This window comes from Camelus dromedarius, chromosome 8 (assembly GCF_036321535.1).
Source record: "Camelus dromedarius isolate mCamDro1 chromosome 8, mCamDro1.pat, whole genome shotgun sequence".
NCBI classification, from domain to species: domain Eukaryota; kingdom Metazoa; phylum Chordata; class Mammalia; order Artiodactyla; family Camelidae; genus Camelus; species Camelus dromedarius.
The window spans coordinates 73765324-73787856 of NC_087443.1; the positions used below are offsets into that span (position 1 = coordinate 73765324).

At 45.4% G+C, this 22533-nt stretch overlaps 1 long non-coding RNA gene across 1 annotated transcript in view; it reads left to right on the forward strand.

The window, feature by feature from the left end:
- Positions 1 to 22533, forward strand: part of LOC135321845 (uncharacterized) — a 40046-nt gene extending 17513 nt beyond the window's left edge. Inside the window, exons 3-4 of the long non-coding RNA XR_010382000.1 lie at positions 9792 to 9925; positions 21436 to 22533. This is a non-coding gene — a long non-coding RNA (uncharacterized LOC135321845). The remainder of the gene's footprint in view (positions 1 to 9791; positions 9926 to 21435) is intronic.

The window sequence follows — 22533 nt, forward strand, 5'->3', positions numbered from 1 at the left end:
AACCTGTCATGCATTTGGCCAGGATTCTCACTGGGGCTGTAAGAGGAGCTGAGCCCTTGGCCAAGGTTAAGTTGACCTGCATGAGCAGAGGGACCCCCATGTGCTGGGGCCAGATGCCCACGTGCTGAGGTTCCAGGAGGTCTGTGGGCTCAGAGACCCAGAGTCCTGCTTGTCCTGGGGAGGTTGTGTTCCAGCTGGTGAGTCCAGGGGCAGGTGGGTGCCGCCAGGCTCACCAGGGCAGACAGAAAATACAACTTGTCATATCACCTTTGGTGGGTGGGGCACCCAGAGGAGGGAGCGTGGCATGATAAGCCATGCCGCCTCACAGAGGGAGGATACCTCTCCGAGGGTCAGAGGGACTGAAGCAGTCACTTCTTGGAGCACTCCCTCTCCTCCTGGACCGCCTGCCCTCTCCACGAGGAAGGCTTCCTGTTGCTGTCTCAGTGGTCTCCGGGGTCAGCAGTTCTTTGCCCGGGTTATACTTTGTTGTGCTTCTGCCCTGTGCCAGTATGAACCAGGAATGAGCCCAAAGACCACGAAGATGAATCAGAGCCTGGCCCTGGTTCTGAACTGGTCCCAGCTCAGCAGGGAGCGCCAGCACGCTTTTCTCTAGGGACGTCTTCTGTGTGGCCAAGCGCGCTCCATTCCTCCTGCCTCCACCGTCGTTCGTACGAAGGCTTATCTCTTCTTTGCCTTGCACCTGCCTGTCAAGCGGCTTGTGCCTCCTCCCTGACCCATGCGAAGGCCCTTCTCCAAACCGTATCTTAGATTTTTCCCTGTTCGACGGTCAAGCTCCCAAAGTAGAATTAAATTCTCTCTTCTCTTCCCAAGTTTTCTGTCCGAATTAGAGGCTGAATACATTCTTCAAAGTTATCCTCCGAGAATTCCCTGGCCCTCAGTTTTCCAGTCTGTAAGATGGAAGAATTTGGACTAGATGAGTTTAGCACCTGACCTTCTAGTCTTCCTATCACTTTTTAATTTTGCTAATGAAAGATAACCCACAAGGCGCCTGTATGTGAGTTCTAAAGAGCTCTCTTCCTCCAGGACAGAGGCCCATATCAGGGCCCATGACTCAGCAGGCAGAAAAAGGGCTGTATTTTGGCTTTTCCTTACATTTTTAGCCAGTTCTCCTTATGCATCTGTCCAACTCCTTATTTTCTGCATATCAGTAGGACATGCAACTGCAAAGATCAAGTAGACGACAGTCAAAGTCTTTGTCCAGAACAATGTTTCTCAGCCATCTTGTCCTCCTCCCCCAAGAGGACATTGGGCAATGTCTGGGTTGTCACAGTGGAAGGATGGGGTGAGAGAGTGGTGGGGATGCTACCGGCATCCAGTGGGTAGAGGCCAGGGCTTCTAAAGCTTCTGCAACGCACAGTTCAGCCCCCACGGCAAAGAATTATCCAGCCCCAAATGTCCATAGTCCTGAGGTTGAGAAGCCCTGGTGCAGAATATTAGCCACAATAACACTTAGGCATTTATTCAGGAAGCGGTAGCAAAAGTTTAAATCGAGAGTAATTTGAGCAGGTACTTCCGGATGGTGTGTTTAACCTCTGTCCCTTTCTGTGCTTCTTGGTACTATATGTCTGCTACTGCAGTGTTTTCACCTTTGGCAACAAGACTAAATTTTCTTTTGGGAAATGTTCATTTGGGGACTAAATTTCACTTTCAGAAGAAAAGCCTGCCACTTGCGGCCTCTAAGGATAGCTCCTTCAGTTCTTTCTTCCTTGTGTCTTTCCGTACTTACAGAAACCCCTTGCTAAATTGCCGGTTAAAATTACAAAGAAAAATTTAAAATTAACACTTCGACTTTATGCTGTTAACTCAACTATAAATTAACCTCCAGTTGAGTCTACAATTTGAAGATTCACTCCCCACAAAAACACTAGGTAGAATGTCTTAAATCTTTATTAAGTCTTTAGCCCTAACAGTAATTGAAAGGTTATTGACCTCCAGAAGATACTGACGAATGGCTGTATTTGGTGTAATTATTAAAATTATATGTTGGCATAAATGGAAATGCGGATTAGGTGGAACTTTCAAGTGGAAAGTGGAAATCAGTTTGACACTTCACTTGCTTTTTTTTTTTTTTCCCCATTTGGCCTTGATTTGAAAGACATTCAAGAATCAGATTCCATTTAGGATGTAAAAAGACAACACCTACCAGTGAGTAAAAGGCAGACAGTGTGAGCTGCCTGCCGGCAGGAACGTCTGTTTTGTTCAACGTTGTCTCTTTAGCGCTTAGAACCTGGCCTGACGTACGGCGGATGCTTGTCAGTGTTAGCTGGAGAAATGACGAAGTGAATTAATTAATGAATCTGTCATTATGTTTAACCGTTGCCGATTGAAAGGACATTTGGGATCCCAAGATGCTGCGATGATCACTCGACTATAAATTACTTTCTACACGTTTTTCCCAAGCTGGGGAGCATTTAGACTATAACAGATGATGTGAGTAGAGCCATTTAAAGTGGAACTGGAGCATCCATTCCCGAGGAACTGCCTCACATGTCCTGTTTTCTGTACCTCTGAGCTGGACCAAACTTCCAGCATTCCAGCAAGTCAGCAAAGAAACAAGAACAGCCTGTTGAAAGTCCTGATAAAACTGACCCCTTCACCTGACCAGCCAACGACGTACAAATCAAGCTTTACCTCATTTGTGCCAGTGAACTCTTACAAAAACAACTTACCTTGTCTTCCTCTTTTTCCCGCGAAAACCCTGAGCTCCTCTCCTGTAATTGGGACACTGTTTGGGTTTCTACCCAAATCTGTGTACCCTGCATTGCAATTCGTTGATCCCAAATGACTGCTTTGCTTCTTAAACTAGATTCTTGTTTTTTAGGTTAAGATTATTGCTCTCTAAGCTTACTAAATGGATTAGTGAGGAAGAGTGGATGAGAAAGGAGAGTTACGTGTGCAGCACAAAATAGTGTTAAAAAGCCCAGCGGGTGCAAAAGAGACAGAGGACAGTCACTTCTCCTACCTGTCTTTCATGTTTAGCTCTGGGTCTCCACCCACCCTTCATGCCCTTAGCACCCGTGGGTGCTTCTCTGGTTATACACACCACCCTAGCTGAAACTGGAGTCACTGGCCTCTCTTTTCCATCCAAACAGTTGACCTCCGTGAAGACAAGGTTTGGGACTCACTGCAAACCACAGGCTTCAGTGCCTGGAAGAGGCATATTGTTTCATTCCAACAAAGAATGCTTGACACACTTACCTTGTGCCAGCCACTGTGCTGAGTGTTGGAAGTGACGCAGATGCATACAGTCCCTTCCCTGAGTGACATACAGTCTAGATGGAAACTGTTCCAGCCATTAGAAGTTAGCAAGCAGATCTGGAATCAGAGTTTGGTATGAATAAATTTGCAAACCTACACAGGTTTGCTCAAAGGAAAAAAAAAAAGTTAGCAAATAGAAATTTAGCATACAACACATATCCACTGAGTGACTGAGAATAGAGACTTGTTTCTTAGATGAAACTGTGAAAACTTTGTATTAAAAGAACATACAAGAACTGGAGAAAGAAGAGAAGCTTTATGCACATAAAAGGCAAATGGTAATCAAGTGTGATTTACACTATTTTGCAACCATGATCCAGGTTAAAGGCCACCCAACACAGTGTTTGACTAAGTAAAACTTAAAGGAATTGGATTAGAGATTGTGACATTGTAAATCAACTTATGTTTCTATTTTACACTTTCCTTTAACCAGCTTAGGTTAGAACAAATGGAATCAATCCCCACGCAGAAGCATCCACTTGTCTTCCATTCTTCATTTCCTGATGGCACTTTGGATTAATTTTACTACCTGAGGGTGATGAGGAAGGTGAAAATGGGGGAAGGGAATGGATAGAAATAAAATGCTCACACACATTTGAAAATAAAATATTCAGTAACTTCACAGAACACTTGATATTCAACTTCTCTGATAAATCCCACCCCCCCACACACTCCCCGCCAAGGAATCTTGCAAGCCCCTCAGATCTTTAGGCTACTTCAGGAATCAGGACATTTTCCTCAAAAGCTAATAAGAAGCCTGGTATAGTCATAAAATATAAAAGACATTCAGAGAAGAGGGTTAGAAGGTTATCTAAGTCAGAGAAGGGGGTGAGATGGGCATAGGCAGATGTGGACAACGGTGGAGCAGAGCCGTTGGCCCTAGGGTGGGGGAACTCAGAGGCACCTGCCTTGACCTGTGTTTCCCGGGAAGGCTGCCTGGAGGAAGAGGCGTTTGTTCTAGAGAGCTTTTCTCTTAAGAGGGAACTGACTTCTTAATTTATAAAATGTGGCATCAAAACATTGCTCAATCAGAGCTGAGTGCCTTCCTACAGAACATTTCACCAGATATTTTTGCCTTTAATTGGTAATTATGATGGCTGTGAAAACCCATCTCTCAGAGCTCCAGCTGCCAGGAGCATAGTCGGTGATGGTCCCAGCTGAAGTCCATCTCCCCGTCTGCATCGTGCTTTCCACACACTGTTCTTGGCCAATGACTGAGCCTGGTAGGAATTTTAAGGGAGACCCGTTCCTGGGAGTTACAAGAATCCTTGACAGGAGATTTTGGCATCATGGCTCTACACTGGCCTCGCCAAAACTTTCTTAGGATGGCTCTGCCATCTGCCTCTCCCCTCCACTTGGTCAGACCCATGTAGTGACCCAGGCTCTCCCAGCCTCCTCCGGCTCTCTCCCTATCTCTCTCCTGGGCATTTTCCCCAACAAATCTCTTACACATCGAATCCCATTTTGGTACCTGCTTCTCAGAGGACCTGAACTAATAGGAAACTACATTTTCTGAAAGTAATTTTGTTAGTATTTGATTGTGTATAGTATTTGATTGTGTCTCTTTATGTGGGAGGTAGCGGGGAGAGGTGGGAAAAGCTTAATTAGGAATGTGGGCTTAGGTCCTTTAACAGCCTAAGTTCACAGCCCCTCGCTGGCTTCTTCCAGCCCTATGGGCTTCCTCTCTGGTTCAGTTTCAGCTTCTTTATTAGAACATGGGGATAGTAATCTCCCTACTTCACAGAGTTGCTATCAAGATTAAAAGGCTAGCAGATACAGGATTTCAGTGCACATCACAGGAGCTGCTATCTACTGAGGACTTTCTGTGTGCTTTGTGTTACTTAATCCTGACCATTTCCATATGAAGTATATCCTTATGACTCCAACTTTATTGATTAAAAAAAAAAAGCACAGAGGGGTTAAGAGGCAGAGCCAGAATTTGAATACAAGCTCTCTTATCATCATATGCTCTCCAACAAAACGCATGTTTGGAAAATGTTTGCTGTCCTTCCATCATTAAATCCAGTGGATTTTTTCCCCCACTTTTGGCCCCATGACCTTGACAAGGGTCCTCACCTTAGAAGAAACGTGGGACTTTGTAAAGGCGGAATGAGTCAGGGTGTGTGAATGCCCCGCACCGTGCCTGGTGTTTGGCATGTGCCCACAGACATTAGCTGTTACTACAATGATCATTATTATTCGCTGTGAACTGCCAATTCCTCTTTCTTTGCATTTCCACAGTGAGGGAGCCATGGGTTGTGTACATCCCCAGCTTTCAGATGGGCTGTCTGCAAAGTAGACCGGGAAGAACCTGAGGTACAAACGCTTCTCTGGCTACTATAGCAGGGGAGTGATGCGTTCTGATGTTTCATTATACCCTTCTCAAGGCTGCATCCCTTTGCAGGAACTTGCTCTGTCCTCACTCGCTCCTCTCTGGCTCAAACTACTGCCTGCCCAGGGCCATCAATAATAAATGTCCCTGCAGGCAGCTGAAGGACATTAAAGACAAGGGTGATGGATCAGAGTGCTGGTTGACCTCTGGGTGCAGACTGTGTGGAAGGCTGGGTCTGGAGGCCACCATGGCCAGCCTCCAAATGGGCAGGAACCAGGGTCAACAGCACAGACAGCAGCTGTTGGGCATGGCTTCTTCATCTTTGTGTGCTTGTCAGAGCACAAATGAGTACAGTCCTTTCTTTGAAAAATTGCAGAGAGAAAACAGAAAATGTATGTTGCATATATATATATATATATATATATATATATATATATATATATATATATATATATATTTTTTTTTACTCTTCTCTCCGTCTGTGTCACACTTTCTTAATAAGATCAAACCAAAATGATGCAGGTGTTCTGGGGCATCATAGGTGAAATTTTTAGCAGGCTAAGTTTGTTTTTAGCATTGCCATCCTCCCCTCCTTTTCTCATTACTCCACCAACACCTCTCAGTATCCTCTGCCCGACAGTGCATCTCAATATTTGCTTCCCTGCTTTGCTTACATCAGTGGGTGTACGAGGTTTGTAAAAATAATAAACGCAATTAAATAGAGTTGAAAGACCAGAAGGGGGCGCTGCTGGGCCCTGTGAAGATGGCAGAGCCTGAGACTCTGAAAGACTCCTCTTCCTTCCTGGCAAGGACTCAGCCAACGAAAAGCCATGGGCTCTTTGTTTACTGTATCCTCCCAACTTCCTTTTCCCCTCTCAGCGTTCTCCTTCCCTTGCCATGCGGGGCCTTGTACGTGGCTTGCCAGGGCTGCAGACCCCGAACTGTAATTCTCTGCTGATCCAGAATAAACCCATTTTTGCTGGAGAAATATTCGGCAGTCTGCTTGTTTCAGGTCAACAGATTTATGGCTTATTCTCTTAGAGTGCTATTTGATTAATTCTTAATCTCTTCAACTCACCCATAAAATTTAATTGCACAAACATACGAGCACCCCTAGTGCCAGACACATAGAAGCACATAAAGAAATGCACAGTGTGATCTTCGCCTTCCAGGGACTCATGCTCCAGCCTAGTGGGTCTCACACTCAAGTGTGTGTCAGAATCGCCGGAGGGCTGATTAAAACACAGATTGCTGGACTGCATCTCCAGGGTTCTTTATTTGGTAGAGGTAGAATGACGTCTGAGAATTTGCATTTCTAGCAAGTTCCCGGGTGATGCTGTTCTGCTGGTCCAGGAACCACATTTTGAGAACGCTGTCTAGGCTGAGACACATGCATCTCCAGGTATTGAGGTCAGTGAGGCTGTGTTGCTGTGTTAGTGGAGGCCAATTTCTTAATGGATCCTCCCAGAGGAGAGGACATCTTTCCATGCTCACAGGGCCCCTCTGAAGATGTAGTGATCAAGAAGTGGTTTCATGAGGTACATTCAGATACTGTGACAAAGCAAGGAAGAGGAGAATGGGGTGGGCAGCAACTTGGCCATTCCTAAAAACTCTTGCTGACTGTCTCCATGCCCTTAGGTAGTACTTGCTGTGACCTGCAAGGGAGGGGTGTTTACATCAGAAAATATTAGCCCTCCTCATGTTATTGAACAACTCATTTTTTTCCCTTCTTTAATTGAATATTTCCATTTAAATCATTTGACAGACCTTTCAAAAATAATGACAAAGCACCAAGGTGGAGACACTCATGTGTATACAATCAGTACATCGTAGTACTTTGAGGCATGAGAACAACATAGAGATGGGATGGTCGGGGTCCCCACCCTCCAGGGCTCTCATTAGCCTGGTGGAGGGGCCTCCAACCCGAGATCTGCAGCACAAGGTGGCTGCACAGGACACATTTATTCATTTGTTCATTCATTCATTTGCTCTGTAAATAAATATATTATTATTATTAGCATTATTAATCACCTAACAGGGGATTTGGGAACAAACATGAATATGACACATCCCTCCAATTAATTCTTTCACTCAGTTGAAGGCTGTCAGTGCCCCTCCCAGGTTCCCCAGCACTCCCTGGATATGTGTACAGTGACCAGAGGGCTGCCCATGGCTCTGGCTGAGGGCCTTTTTGGTCACCTTGGTGGGGAATTAATGCCCCAGGAGCAGCTCTCGACTGAGAATGGGCTTTCTTGTCTCTCAGGAGAGATGTCTCTTAGGTGTGCTCCACGCAGCCTCTCAGAAGCCCACAAGGTAAGCTGATCACTAAGACCCCTGCGGAGGTACCCTAACTTTCCTGGCTCAGTTCCCCTTCCCCCTGCTGGTGCCTCCTGGCATCACCTCCCAGAGATACTACTTGCACTCATGTCTTCATCTCAGGAGCTGCTTCCGGGCAAACCCAGATGAAAACACCAGATAATCAATCAATCAATCAAGTGCTGTGCTAAGAAAGAACTTTCTAGACATGCAAAATCTCAAAAAACTTACCTTCTAGGCACCCTGTTTATGAAGATACCAGAGAATGTGCTCTCCCCCAAACAAGGCTGTAAATCAAAGAAGAGGAAGACATGGAATACAGAGAGCAGAAGCCAATGCAGGAGAGTGGTGAAGGGAGCCCTGAGGATGCTGGTACAAGATGCCAGGACCAGGGCTGGTTGCAGGGCACATAGGACCACCAGGCCAGCCTGGAGCCCAGCTGACGGCTCTGGGAGAGAGCTTCCTGGGAGGATGAACTTGAAAGAGTACTGAATGCATCTGGGCTTTTGGGGAGGACATTTAGACAATTGTTTATGACTTTGATCTTAAATTAGTGGTTAGAATGTAGTGTATTATGCAATTTAAAAAAAAAGAAAAAGGATAATATCAACCCCAGGGGAAACAGTCATGAGTTCGCTATGTTCTAAAATCATAATATTGTAAAAGTGGATATCGATCAAATCAAAACCACGATAAAACTCCACCGGAAGGATGCAAGATGGAAGGGGCGCATGCGGGCAGTAGGACTAAAGTCTTATCTTCTTCAGTGTGAAGTCGATAAAAAACGCCTAAAGCGGAAACATCAAATGAGAGCAATTCAAGTATGTTATCCAAAGACATGGAGGTAAAAATGAAAATACTCAGCCAAAAGGAGTGGACGTGGCTGCCTTCAGATGAAGGAGAAATGGTGAGGGGAGAGAAGGATCTAAGATTTTCCATAACAAATCTTGAAAACAGTTTGCCTCTTTGTGTGTTCCCCTTGACGGAAACAAACAAAATAGTACAATACAATACAATGCAACGCAATACAAAACCTCAGCTGAAGAGCCAGCTTTTCAAAAAGGAAAGTCTGACCCCAAAGTCTGAGCAGATGCTGCTCTCTCCTGCTCTCTCTGTGTGAGGGACGTTAAAGCCCTCACGTCTCATCTGGGGTTTTCTGGTTCATCTCTCCGGTTCGACTCTAACCTCCCTGAGCCCAGAGGCAGCATCCTGTTTAGCTCCATCTGCTCAGCCCCACACAGGACCTGGTACATGACTGAAGCTCCACTGATGCTCTTCAAATTGTACACAAATAAAGAATGTCCAACCAGAGAGGCGCAGCAGTGACACAGAGGGGCAAGGGCTGTGAGTGGCCAGCGGGCATTCCAGAAGACTTTGCAGAGGAGGGGCTGAGTGGATGGGCAAGGTAGGCAGGGGTAACCCAGACAGGTGGAGGGCTGTAGAGGGCTGTACAGAGGCATGGGGCTGGGTCGAGCCAGGTAGATGTGTGTGTGCGGGCACATTCTTAGAGAGAGAAGGCAGAGTGGTTCAGAATGAGGCTGTTCTGGCAGACAGGGGTCAGCGCAGCCTCAAAGGGCCACTTTGTGGCTCTTAGGGGCCACTTAGCCTCTCCATGTCCAAAGACCAGGGATTCCCAAAGCTGCTTCTCATCGGAATCGCCAGTGTGGCATTTTGACATCATATTCCTGGGCCCTACCCAGGGAATTATTAGCAGTAGCTCTGGGATCAGACCCAGCAGACTGTATTTGTCAGAAGATACCCAGATGGCAGAGGTTGGGGGTAGGCGGACTGGCTTAATTCAGGCTATTATAACAAATATACCATAAACTGGGTGGTTTAAACCAAAACCATTTATTTCTCACAGTTCTGGAGGCTGGGAAGTCTAAGATGAAGGCAGCAAGGTATTGGCAGATCCTGAGTCTGGTGAAGACCTGCTTCCTGGTTTGCAGACAGCTGTCTCCTTGCACCCACACATGGTGGAGAGCAGAGGGAGAGCGGGTGAGCTCTCTCCTGTTATCTGTTTTTATTTGGGGTAGGGGGCAGGGGGTGGTAATCAGGTTTATTTATTTGTTTCTTAATGGAGGTACTGGGGATTGAACCCAGGACCTCGTGCATGCTAGGCATGCACTCTACCACTGAGCTATACCCTCCCACTCCATCTCTTCTTATAAGGGCACTAATCCCATTCATAAGGGGTCCACCCTCACGACCTAATCACCTCCCAAAGGCCTCACCTCCCAGTTCCATCACTTTGGGGATGAGGCTTCCATCAGTGAATCTGGGGGAGGGACACATACATTCATTCCAGAAGAGGAAGCAGGGGGATCCACATCTTAGAATCTAGAACCACACTGGAGACTTTTCCTGAAATCCAAAGTGGAAGTAGTTTAACCTGTTAGAATCAGAACAAGATGAATAGCACTTCTGTGTTGATTTAAAACACAAGCACTGCAAAAGAGTTACTCTGGAGCCCTTCATCATCACTACGTTTACCATGTTATTGCTGAAACGAGGTGATTTAAATATGGGAAATTAAGATCGGTTTCCAGATGACCTACTTTTGTTACTGGAATTTAAGACGTTCTCTAATTTTCCGTCTCCTGTAAGTTAGTAACAGTGAAATAAGTTCTGAGGTAAGCTAGTGTGTTTTACAGCTAATATGTGAGGTTGGTGCTGTTTAAAATATCCAGTTTTATTGGAGGATAATACTTCAAAAGTATCCTGAGGAAAGCAGATTCCTAAATATGCACAGTTTGATGCTTATCCTGATGTTCATTTATTTCAGTCTTATCTTCCTTTAAAATCAACCAATATCCACTGAGTTCCTACTCTGTGCAAGGTCCTGATTTGGGAAACAAGAAGATTAACTCTTGTAGGGAATGCAAGACAACATGAACCATGAGCCCTGTTCAGAAGGAGTTTACAAGCTGGCTGGAGAGATAAGGCTAAAACTCACGACAAAACTGCTACTGATTCACTATATCCACTCAGCTCTATATGTTAAAATCGATTGAGGGTACAGAGGACACAAGCTACAGAATTCAGATGAGGGGGAGACAATGGTGGCCTCAACTGGTTAGGGAGGGCTTCCTGGAGGAGGTGTGATCTGGGCTGGCCTTAAAGGCTGGGTGAGATTTCACTGGATGGAGTTGAGGAGAGAGACTCCTGGGGCAGAGGTAGGAGAGGACATGAGTCCAGGTATACAACATGCTCAGGAGCTAATGCTAGATGGATGGAAGTTCCTAACTTGGGAATCACTGGAGGTGTGGCTGGACAAAATATTTAAGGGGTGACCATGGAGAACTCTGAATGCCAAGGTTCAAAATAGTAGGCAGTAGAGAGTGGTTGATAAGTTTTGATTAGGTTAGAGAAGTGGCAGATGAACAGACTTTGGGGAACATTGATCTGGTGGAAAAGTGTCCAGTGGATTAAGAAAGCCATGCGACCAGTTAGGAGGCAGTTGTAAGAGGGTAAATCTAAAGGAATGAAATCCTGAGCCAGACCGTGGGACTGGGGTTGACAAGAAAGGGAGGGTGACTGGAAACCTTGCAGTGAACAAGTTAGCAGGCTTTAGGACAAGCTGTAGTCAGCAGAAGGCAGAGGGGAGGCAGCCCCACACTGAGGTTTTGTATGGGACTGTTTGAGTGAGTGATGGTGTTGCTGGCAGAAATAGGAAGGTCAGATGGGGATGCTGGTTTGGAGAGAGAAAAAAAGATTTCTGTCGCAAGCTTGTTGATTGTGAGCAGCTGGCAGAAAGAAATGCAGACAGACTGCTGAAGATGTGGGACTTGGTTTAGGAGCAAGTTTAAGGCTGGAGTTGTCCCCCCAGAGATGAGGGCTGAGGTCAAAGAGTGAAGACGATTCATTTATTCATTCAACAATGATGGTCAGTTCTTACCATGTGCCGGGCACTTTCAGATGTGCTGGGATTACAGCAGAGGGCAAAGCAGATGCTTCCCTTCTGGGGCTTGTATTTTATTGTAGGAAGCCGACCTTAAACCTGCAATTTTACAAAGATCTAGAGGAGGGGAGCTGAGGGAGAGAGAGAGAGAGAGAGCGAGTGAGCAGAGAGCATTCCATTTTTAGTGGGTGGGAAAACGGAGCAGGAATATTGTGGAAACCAGGATTATTCTGAACTTTGACACAGACAAGAGGAGTTGGAATCTCACTGGCCTCTGCCCAGGGCCTCTCTGCGGCCCTGCCTGGTTGTCCCACAGGTGTGTGTTTTTAGGCAGAGGCCCCGCAATCGCAGAGACAGTGCCAGCCTGCCTCTCTCCAGAGCCATTTCCAACCTTAGACTGTGATTTAATTGTGGATGCTGGGTAACCACGTGGGCTGCCTGAAAGGGACCAGAAAAAAAATCACCAAATGGCAAGCACTCCTTATTAGCCTCATGCATTTAAAAGGAACTGATGAAACAGCTGGGAAACGAATCAATTAATGGTGTTCCCCGCGTTGACTCCGCCCCAGGTCCAGGGATGCCCTCAGAGCAGCTGGGGATGCTTCCTGGTGAAAGCTGAGCTCATGCTCCCATCAACTAAATGAGGCCTCTCATCACGTGGTTCTTGGAGGGAGCGCGAATGATGTGGATGTGCCTGATACTTATGCATCAGCTAATTAATCACAGTGGTGGAGAGCTGAGATCCTTGTCTGAATTTTGCATGAGCCCATAACAGCGATGGAAATCGGCGATGGAGGCGGCTGTCGCGTTAGCACAGCTGGCCCTCAGCAGGTGCACAGGACGCACTGTGCGGTGGGAGAGGAGGGCTCTCCAGAATCCCGGAGCCTCTCTGCGGCCTGATGTCAGAACCCCCGCACAGCTCTCTCACATGGCACGCGGCCCACAGGCATGCAGTCAGTTCCTCACTTGCCTCTCTTCCCTCCTGGTGGTCTTGGAGTTCCTGAGGTCAGGGACTCAGTCCTTAGTTCAGTACCTGGCACGCAGCACAGGTGCTCACGAAATGTCTGGAACATGCGTGAGCCCCGGTGGAGGGGAGGGTGCGGAGCAGCTACAGGTAATGCTGAGTAGCCAGACCCGCCAAAGGAATCTTGGAGCGAAAGGAACCAGTCCCTCTTCTCTGATTCCAGAGTTACATTCCAGTCCACCTGGAGGAGTAGGCGAGAGGGCATGTGCACACATGCAGGAAAATCTCCAATGCCCTGCAGCCCTGGGATAACAGCTTCCAAAGTCCTGCTGGGGAGGGAGTGTAAAGTCTAGGAAGCGAATGGGCTCAGCCGTGTGTGGAGGCTGCGGGGTAAATCAGGACCGCGTGTCACGCACAGACTGGCGACACCGTCGGTGGCCGTGCAGGAGACTCCAGGCTGGAGACCCTGGTGAGAATGAATAGCTGCGGAGCCACAGGGACGGAAGGCAGCAGGTCATCCTCGGCAGTAGCTGGAGAAGACAAAGAGGACAACAGGGACCTGGGCAGCGGGCCGGGGGAAGGTCTGCCCAGGACTTTAAGGCACAGACTCCAAGGTGACCCACGAGACCCAGGGGATTGAGGCAAAACACAAAGTTTCATGTTAGGGATTTAGCAGAAAAGAAAAAAAGAATCAAATGCTCCCTCCCCGAGAATATCTTTCCCTCTGTGTCTTGGGCTCAACAAAGAATCAGCCCAATTTACTGTGCCTTTTACATTCATTTTTAGGCAAGGCAAGTTCTCTCATTAAATAATATACTATGTTGACATATTTGCTATTGTACATAATAAGGCAGAGATGTGGGTGCTATAGATTTTAGAAGGTTATTATAAAGATCGATATTTTAAAGCAAAACAAAGGATTCCTCCGTAATAGTGATAGATCGTTTGGATTCTCTGCTTACACAAAAAAGAAACCAATTTAAAAAATTTAGGAGACAAACAGGGACCGGGTAGGAGTTTCTATCATTGGAAGGGAGGAGTTGGCCAGTGGGACAAACAGACCTGAGAACAAAGACCAGGGTCCAGCCCCAGGGGTCTGGAGGCAGGAGCTCAGGGACTGTCTTTTGAGGGTCTTGCCCTCAGAATGACTCACCCCAGCTGGCTTCCTGCTGGTGTAATTTTGCCCTAGAGTTGGGACAGAGAGCTAGTGGTTTTGCTCAGATCAGGTGGCTCTCCCTTGCTCATTGACATGGTCCAGGGAAGAGGCCACTGGAGTTGGCAGTGCCCCAGCCCACATCAGGGGCTGTCCTACCAAGGGAGAGCCAGAGGGAGGCGTGTCGGGGAGGACGCTGTGGTCTTGAAGCCTGGGTGCAAAACCCAGATCTGCATCAGTTCTCCTGATGAACGTCACTGCAAGACAGGAATGCCAACCATCAGAGGGTTTCTGTGGAGATTATGTGAAGATAGTACTTGCGAAATGTCTATTACAGCTCCTGGCATGAAAGAGGTCCTCCAACATGGTCACCTTTAATTGTAAAATAAAAGTGCCGTAAACTTCAATTAGACCAAACTCCTCATTCCACAGGACTTCTGGTAAATCAGGGCTTTATTTTTCTAACTTGTTTTAATTCCTAGAGTTTAATTGTAGTTTCCAAAACACACTGGGGATCACAAATAGAGCATTTAAGATTCTTTGAAGACAAAATGTTTAAGCTAATGAAAAGATAAATTGTCCTCAATATCGCTCCGTGATTTACACAGAGAAAGAGCTTGGTCTGGGGGGCTGACCCCTCCCTGGGGCCCCAGCTTCCACATGTGGCTCTGCCTTTCTCCTGCTGGTGACCTCAGGCTGGATGCTCCCCTCGCTGGGCTTCCATTTCTTCACCTGTAAGAAGAGGTTTGAACTGGGCAGCCCCAAATAATGACTAATATCTCTATGCCACTTTTTTCAGGATGAAAGATTCTTTGGCACCTATCAGGACATTTGATTCTTCAAGCGTATCGCTCAGCCACTGCATAAACGTCATACAAACCTCTGCCACCCGTCATTTATCCATGAGAATAGCTGGCGTCTTCTGCTCCGATGGTCCGTGAGCATGTGAGTTAGCGCCAGTCTTCTCCATCAACCTGCAGACACGTTAGCCTCATCTCAGTCTCATAGAGAAGTAACTGAGGCGGGAAGAAGCTGAGCATGAGACAGCTCTGGAGAGGATGGCCCGAACTGATCAGCTGTCACCATGCATACCTGATCAGGAGATGAGGCACTGCCCTAACATCTCAGGAGCAAAGCTCTTCACCTTCCCTCTCATTCACAGCAGGACCTGTTTCTTTTTCCAGTGGGGAGGGGCAAGTGGCATTAACTTGCTGTTCTCTATCAAAATTAATTTGGGCCTTGGGCCTTTGGACATTCCTGAGTTAATTGTACTGGTGGCGAATGGTCTTGTGAACTTGCCCTTGGAGACAATTGGTGTATGACACACACAGCTCATGGGATGGCTCTGTAGGCACATATTTCCTCCTTAGTGATCCGGGATACCCAAGTCCTTCATTTACTTCTTCCACAGGAATGGAGATGCGGTTTTCCCTGCCACGGCAAACATTTCCTGTTCCCTGACTTCAGGTTATAGATTTGGGGCCTACAAGGGATCACAGAGATAATCCACTCCTTTATAAATGCCAAGTTAATTGAATTCCTGAGGTTAAGGGAATCGCTGAAGGTGGCAGGGCTCAGAATCCAGGTTTCCTGACACCCATCCAGGGCCCTTTACATTTGGCCGGTCTGCCCCAAAAGAAGATCGCAGGAACATTCTTTTATTATCTCAGGTATCATTTCATGAGCAAATAGTGACAGGGAGCCAGAGTGGAACAGCGGAAGGAAGGCGTGGGAGGGAGGGCAGCGTTCGTTATAAAATTAGACGCGGGTTATAAATTTTAATAGGGCCCCCAACAACCCTGTATTGTGAAGGCTGGCTTTGTAATGCCCTCCCCCAAACAGCAGGGTGGGATGAAGATGATTTCAGCCACAGCTTTCTTAACTTTCCACAATGCGTTCTACCTGCTTCTGAATCCCCGCAAGATGTTTTTAGGCCCCTGTGTTTAAAACTACGTAGTAAGGCAGTGGGCTGAGAGTATGCTGTGTCCCTGGCCGTCCCAGGAGAGATGTGTTTTTCCTCTCCTGGGCTGGTATGTGGGTTCACCAGGCTGGTATGTGGAAGGATGGTCCTGGTCAATCGTTGTTCTGGCCCTTTAAGGAAGGGGCAAAGAGGAGATTCAGCTGGTCTGTCTCCACCCAGCCCTGGCTGAGGGCCCCTGCTCCGTGGGAACTCCTTTTGAGAAGGAGAGCAAAGAAAGTAAAAGCTGGGACCTTCTCCCTCTGCCCAAGAACTGTGGGACTTTGCACTTTGCAAGGGTCCTGATGAGGCTCAATACGTTTTCTGCAGGAGGAAATCACCAGCCAGGTAAGCTTCATTCCCTTCCTTCCCTGTTGGCCAGACTCCCTGGGGATAGTTTAAGGCTCTTGGGGCCTGAAATCAAAGTTGGACTACTGGTTACTATGCATTCCTTTATAGTAACTGCCTCCATTTCACTCTGCCTCTGCTTTGTTACACAGCATAGGAAATCAACACACTGAAACTGCATAGGTTTTGAGTCTGTAGAGAACACATCACTGACAACCAGACCAGCTGGATTCACTTTCACTACAGGGATCCCATCTGTCCAAGCCAACCCCCCGCATCCCTTAGATGGTGACCACAAACCCCCCCCAACTCAATGATTCGAAACCTCCCCTACCATACCCCAGAGAAGGCCCTTCTGGGCTGCTGATCTGGAGACACCGAGGCAGAGAGAGGGTCTGGGCTGGGCTCCGGGACCATCTATAGCCAGAGGTTTCAGGGTCTGTCCACCTGCCCTCAGCCGATGGTTTATCTTTCCCTGAAGTGACTCCCCATAAAAAGATGTGATTCCAGAAGACAAATGCCTATGATGAGGGTGCACACAGGTCGCCCTGATCTCTAAACTAGCCACGGAAGGCCCGTGGCAGGGGAAGGAAGGGAACAGAGGGTGCTTCTTGGGTGGTGAGACTCAGCCGGGGAAGGTATTGGAGATGTGAGAAACTGACGGCTCCCTGCTGGCTTGGGGGCAGCAGAGAACTTCTCTCTCTGGGGACAGACACCGGAAGTCACCCTTTAAGAGCCTGCTCGTGGTGACTGGCCATCTGTCACCGCAATGTGGCTCCTTTTTAGGGGGGATTTCTTTCTCTTAGGGGCTGCAGAGGAGCCCAGGCTTACAGAAGAAACCAGTTACTTTTCCTCTTCACAAAATATAAATCTTTACAACCAATGCAAATGCTTAAATATTTAAATCTTTCAAGAAGCACTTGTAATCAAACTCTTTATATTTGAATATGCAATTCCTACTGGGTGGCAGTTTGAAACCTCACTTTAAATAAATAATGTGTTTACAAGGATCATGCCTGCTCATGAGGAGGCTTTTTGCTCGGGGGCTGAGCTCCGACTGTGTGCCCGGCCCCGGGGCGAAGCAGCTAAGTACTGTGGCAGGGACACCTAGCTGTCCATTAAAAAAGCCCCCCTCCCACCGGCCCTCCTCCCCACTCTGCCCAACACACCCAGGGTGAAGTTACTGCTGAGAGGTCAATGCCCAGCCCTGGGCTGCCTTGTCCAGACTTCCTTCTGTGCACCTGAGCTCAGGAGACGATTCTCACCAATACAATGAGTTTGTATAATGTTCCAACTCCAGGACCAGGTTTTAAGAGGGTGTCCTTTTTCCACTGTTTCTTTCTCCTTGTGTAGTTTCAGCAGGAAGAAAAAAAAATTGGTTTTAATCACCAACTCTTGAATAGAAAAAGCTGCATACAGCTCAGAGGGTGGAGGAAATACCCCTCAGTCCAAAAGAGCTTGAAGTCCTCTTCTTGCAAATGTAGGTCACACAGCTTTGGCTGAAAAGCTCTAACTGAAGCTCCTGGACCCTCATTTCCTTCTGTGGAAGTTTTCTGGAATGTGGCTCACACAGCAGGAAGTCAAATTTTAAAATGCAGAGGGAAGATAAATTGAGGGAGGAACTGTGTGTGTGTGTGTGTCTCCTTTTTTTTTTTACTTATGGCCCAGCTCTGTTTGAGTCTAGTATCCAATTTTTTAAAAATTAATTAGTTATCTGAAAGATAAATCAATTTATTTAAACTAAAAAAAAACAAAAACAAAAATAATTCACCCATTTCTCTCATCCCCAAGCCCCATCTCTGTCAACCGCCAATCTGTTCTCTGTACCTGTGAGCTTGGTTGGTTGGTTTGTTTATTTTAGATTCCACATTTTGATTTTTTGATAAGTGAAGTTAAACCATTTACAATTAGGTGATTTCTGTATATCTGGTCTTACTTCTTCCGTCTTTTGTTCTATCCTTTGGGGGATGTTCTTGGATGATGGGGAGAGGTTCTGTTTGGTATCCTTGCTGTCACCTTGGTCCTCTCTGCTGCATCATATTCGTTGTGGTTTGTTTGATTTTATTTTCCAATATGCATAAAAGTCCTACATCCTGTTTTTAAGTCTTTTAAGGAATATTGAAACGCTAATTTCCGATTATCAAAGGCAAGAGTGAAGCCAGACCTTCTGACTTGGTCTAGTATAAAAAGAAAAATTACGAATGTTTTACTCACTCCATTCAGGTTTTGGTTTTGGAACAGAAAGATGAAAATCGTTGGTTTTAAAAAATTGTATTCAAATTTCTCGTATTCATTCTTTGAAAAAGGTTGTTTTTGTAATTAGTTGAGCCACTGGTTAGAGTTTTCCAGAGCTCATCATCTTTGCATATCTTTAAGTTCCTTGGTATGAAGCACTTTTGAACCTGGATTCCACACTCCCCCTAGAAATCTATTCCTTAGCCCCAAGAACTCAGTGATTTAATGAATACCAGGATGACTGTGCCCTTTATTCATCTGGTAGCTCTATGTTTGTGATCTCCTCATGGGAGACATGTAACTGTCGTGTTCTTTAAAGGAATCTTTAAAAACCTTAGTTACAATAAATGTGACACTTAAAAATTATGAGATCCAACTTATATGATGCTATGGACTGAGTGTTTGTGTCTGCACCTCAAATTTGTATTTTGAAATCCTAGTCCCAATGTGATGGTATTCGGAGGTGAGGACTTGGGACCAGCGCCCTTGTAAGAAGAGGCCAGCCTGCTAGCCAGCTCTTTTCTCACCATGTGAGGATACAGTGAGCAGTCAGCCATCTGGAGCCTGGAATAGGGTCCTCCCCAGATCCTGACCATCCTGGCACCATGAGCCCAGACTTCCAGCCTCCAGAACTTTGAGAGATAAATTTCTGTTTTGCTAAGCCACCCAGTCTATTGTTAAATGGGTACAAAGGCTCAGTTTTGCAAGATGAAAGACTTCTGTGAATGGATGGTGGGTGATGACTGGACAACAATGTGAAAGAACTTAATGCCACAAATTGTACATACACTTAAAAATAGTTAAAGTGGTAAATTTCAGGTTATATGCATTTTATCCCAATTTTAAAATTATGAGGTCAAATGTCCAGTAATAATACTTCTTAAATTGGTATTAGATTTATTTACCTTGTTTTTTTCACTGAGTCCATCAGTGACTTGTACTAAAGATTTGCGTCTAGTTGATCTGAGATGGGGTCTGAACATCTGTGTATTTTAAGAAATACAGGTGATTCTGAAATCTGTGGTTAGAATCTCTCCTCCGTTACCTGATAGCACAGAGTGCCTTTTGCTGGTTTTCCATGTCTTGCTCAAGGGTGAGCTCCTTGAGAGCAGAAAAATATTCTGTTTGCCATGTACCATCCTTAGTTCTGTCCCATCCTGATAAGCCACCTGTCTTTCTCCATCTGGTTGTGACAAACATTTGCAAATGTATCACATGTGGCTTTAACTGACTTCTCTAGCTAGTTCTTGCTCTTCTGCTTTAAGCATTGTCTTTTGACCATCATTCTTCTTCTAGAAAGATTTTGTAAATCACGTGAGAATACTTGTCCAAGGTCCTAAGGAAAGAAAAATGAAAGAACACCCCAGAAACTGCTCTCTACCACCCTGACAATAATCTGTGGCAGGAAATGTGGATTCGAAGTGGATTCCACCTCAAACAATTCTCTGGTGCAGCCAACTCAGATAATTAGATTATATTGTCCTCACTATGCTGTCATTTTCAACAACAACCAAAAAATCAAATGCCAAAGATTCCTTTACTATTTTGATTTATGTTGTAAATGGCTTTATATAATTAGTTGCTATCATCTAAATGTTTCAGTGTCATTCTGGGGACACAGCTTGTATTTGATAAAATACGACTTGCTCCCTCTCTCCAAAGACAGACTGCAGCATTTTGAAAGTGTTCAGATTTCCCCTCATTTTACATCACAGGGAATATTCATGAGTGAGCTATCGATATCCAAACGGGCTACATTAAATTTTGCTCCTGGGGAAGAGCTATGCCAGGATCAAACAGGCAATTAAGATCTTGTCTGCTCTTAAAAAGGATGATGTTTACTGCCCCCCTGCAAGAGAGACTCCAGATGGAAACCGAGATTTGCAAAAGATGAAACTGCTCCCTGATTTGCTTCTTCTGGGCTGAAGTTTAGCTCTCGTTAGACTCTTAAAATGTTCAGAAGTTGCTTGTTCAGATCCCTCTAAGATTTATGACATTACTAGCTACTGTCTGTCTTCCTCCCCCTAAATCTGGGATGAGTGAGTGTATATTTTCTCTGCCAAAGCATTTAGGATGGGTAATTGCTTTCACGCCAGGCATTTTTATGAAATCAAATAATAAACAGGGCCTTCAATTCTTTGTTTCCCTCAAATTTCATGAGCTTAAAAGAATTTCTATTGAGAATTTTATTTCTTATGCTGCAGCTTTAATAACTCCATTAAAGCTCTTACTTTTTCCCCTTGATACCCAGCTGTGTATATTTGGGTGTGGAATGTAATTTTCTCTGGCCGCAGCTGAAAGGAAGCTTCTTAAAATGTTTAATTTCTTCTAAAATGTCAAACACAAGCAAGTTTCTCCTGGGAAAATAATGGGCATGTATTGACTAATTCAGGTTTGTCCTCATCTGCTTGTATTATGGGGTGTGTGGGATACTTTATCACCCAGGGTTTTTGTAAATATTGTCTGTGAGTTTTTGTTTTAGTGTCTAGTTTATTCCACCTGTTTTTTTAGGGGGCAGGGGGCTCAGGTAGATTCAACGACTATCCCACAATGTTGCTGCCATCCTAGAGTGTCACCACGTCCTTAATCTTATTTTGAGATATTTTCCAAGGGTGGAATAGATGACAGAATTCACACTTTCATGATGAATTTTCTTGAGTACAACAGCAGAGGAAAGAAAAGCATTCCTATGTTCAAAGGAATTCTGTCTAAGAGAATTTTCTAGGAGGATGGAAGAAAGGGGGAGGAGGCAATGGGGCATCTGAAGGTCTTGAATGAGAAGAACCCCAAATACCCGGTGGGTATTCACTGGAAAATGAAATCCTATTAACTTGTGAACAGTGGATAAAACTGGGAGTGAGTACATGGAAGTCCCTTGGCAAGTTCTGAAAGGGGATGAGGCAGCTGGAACTGAACTTGAAACTGACTTAATACCAGGGTTCCTTTCCAGGACAGAAACTTACATGGAGGAGAGACATCTGAGAGTGAAATCAAAATTGAGCAGCATGTGGACAGCAGAGAAAAAAGGAAGGAGAAAGTCCAGATAGAAGTAGAAGAGGAGGACACCAGGAAAATTCAGAGTAAGCCGTCGGATTTTTGCACATTCCAGAAATGACGACAACAGAAGAGGGAATTCTGAGAAATGCAGAAAGCTATTCTGAACCTTGCCTCCTACTAAAGGCTTAGGAGAAAATAAATTCGTACAAAAGTGAGCAACAAGTACAATTCAAGGTCAAGCCCATTCAGAGGTAATAGAAGAAAAACTGAGAATAATAATATCCTCAAAAGGCAATGAACACCTGCCAGAAAGTCAAGCCCAGAAAACTATAATCCACTCTTTCAAAATGAACAAAATGACATTTGGAAAGTGATACATGACATGAAAGAATTACATACATTAGAATTGGAAAAACCTCAAAAGGAAAACACCAAACTCAGGAAAGATTTAGGAATAAAATTTAGGAATAAAAAGTAGAAAGGGAGCAATGTATTATCAATGTGCAAGAACTTGGTGAATATTGTTCACATTTTCCTTCCTGAAAAGTAAACCAGAGAATGAGCTTCCCGTCACCAAGGGAACTGGAGAGACATTCACATAAAGACTGGTGGTGAGCACTGAGTGTACAGTCATGTGCAGCATTAATGCTAAAGGAGGTTGAAAAGGAGAGAGTAGAGTATTTACAGGTATTTCTCTGCTGTGACGGAGAAAAAAGGGAGGGGATGAGAAGCGCATAGTTAGAAAATTACTTCATTAATTTCCGTAATTATATCGGTAGTTGTACTGGTATTGGCATTCGGAAGTTGTTGGGTGTATGTTGTGAAATGAAACAAATAAATAATCATCTGGTTCTGAGGATTCCATCAGGATTCTTAGGATGGAGCAAAGGAGATACAGATCTGATATGTGAAAGCATGCTACATATAAATTAGATACATCTGTATCATCTCATGAAGTATTTTATCTTTAACACACACATATAAACAGGAACCTAGGAGCGTTCGAGGTTCTTTACACTTAAAAGCCTTAGAAGCAATGACTTACCCACAA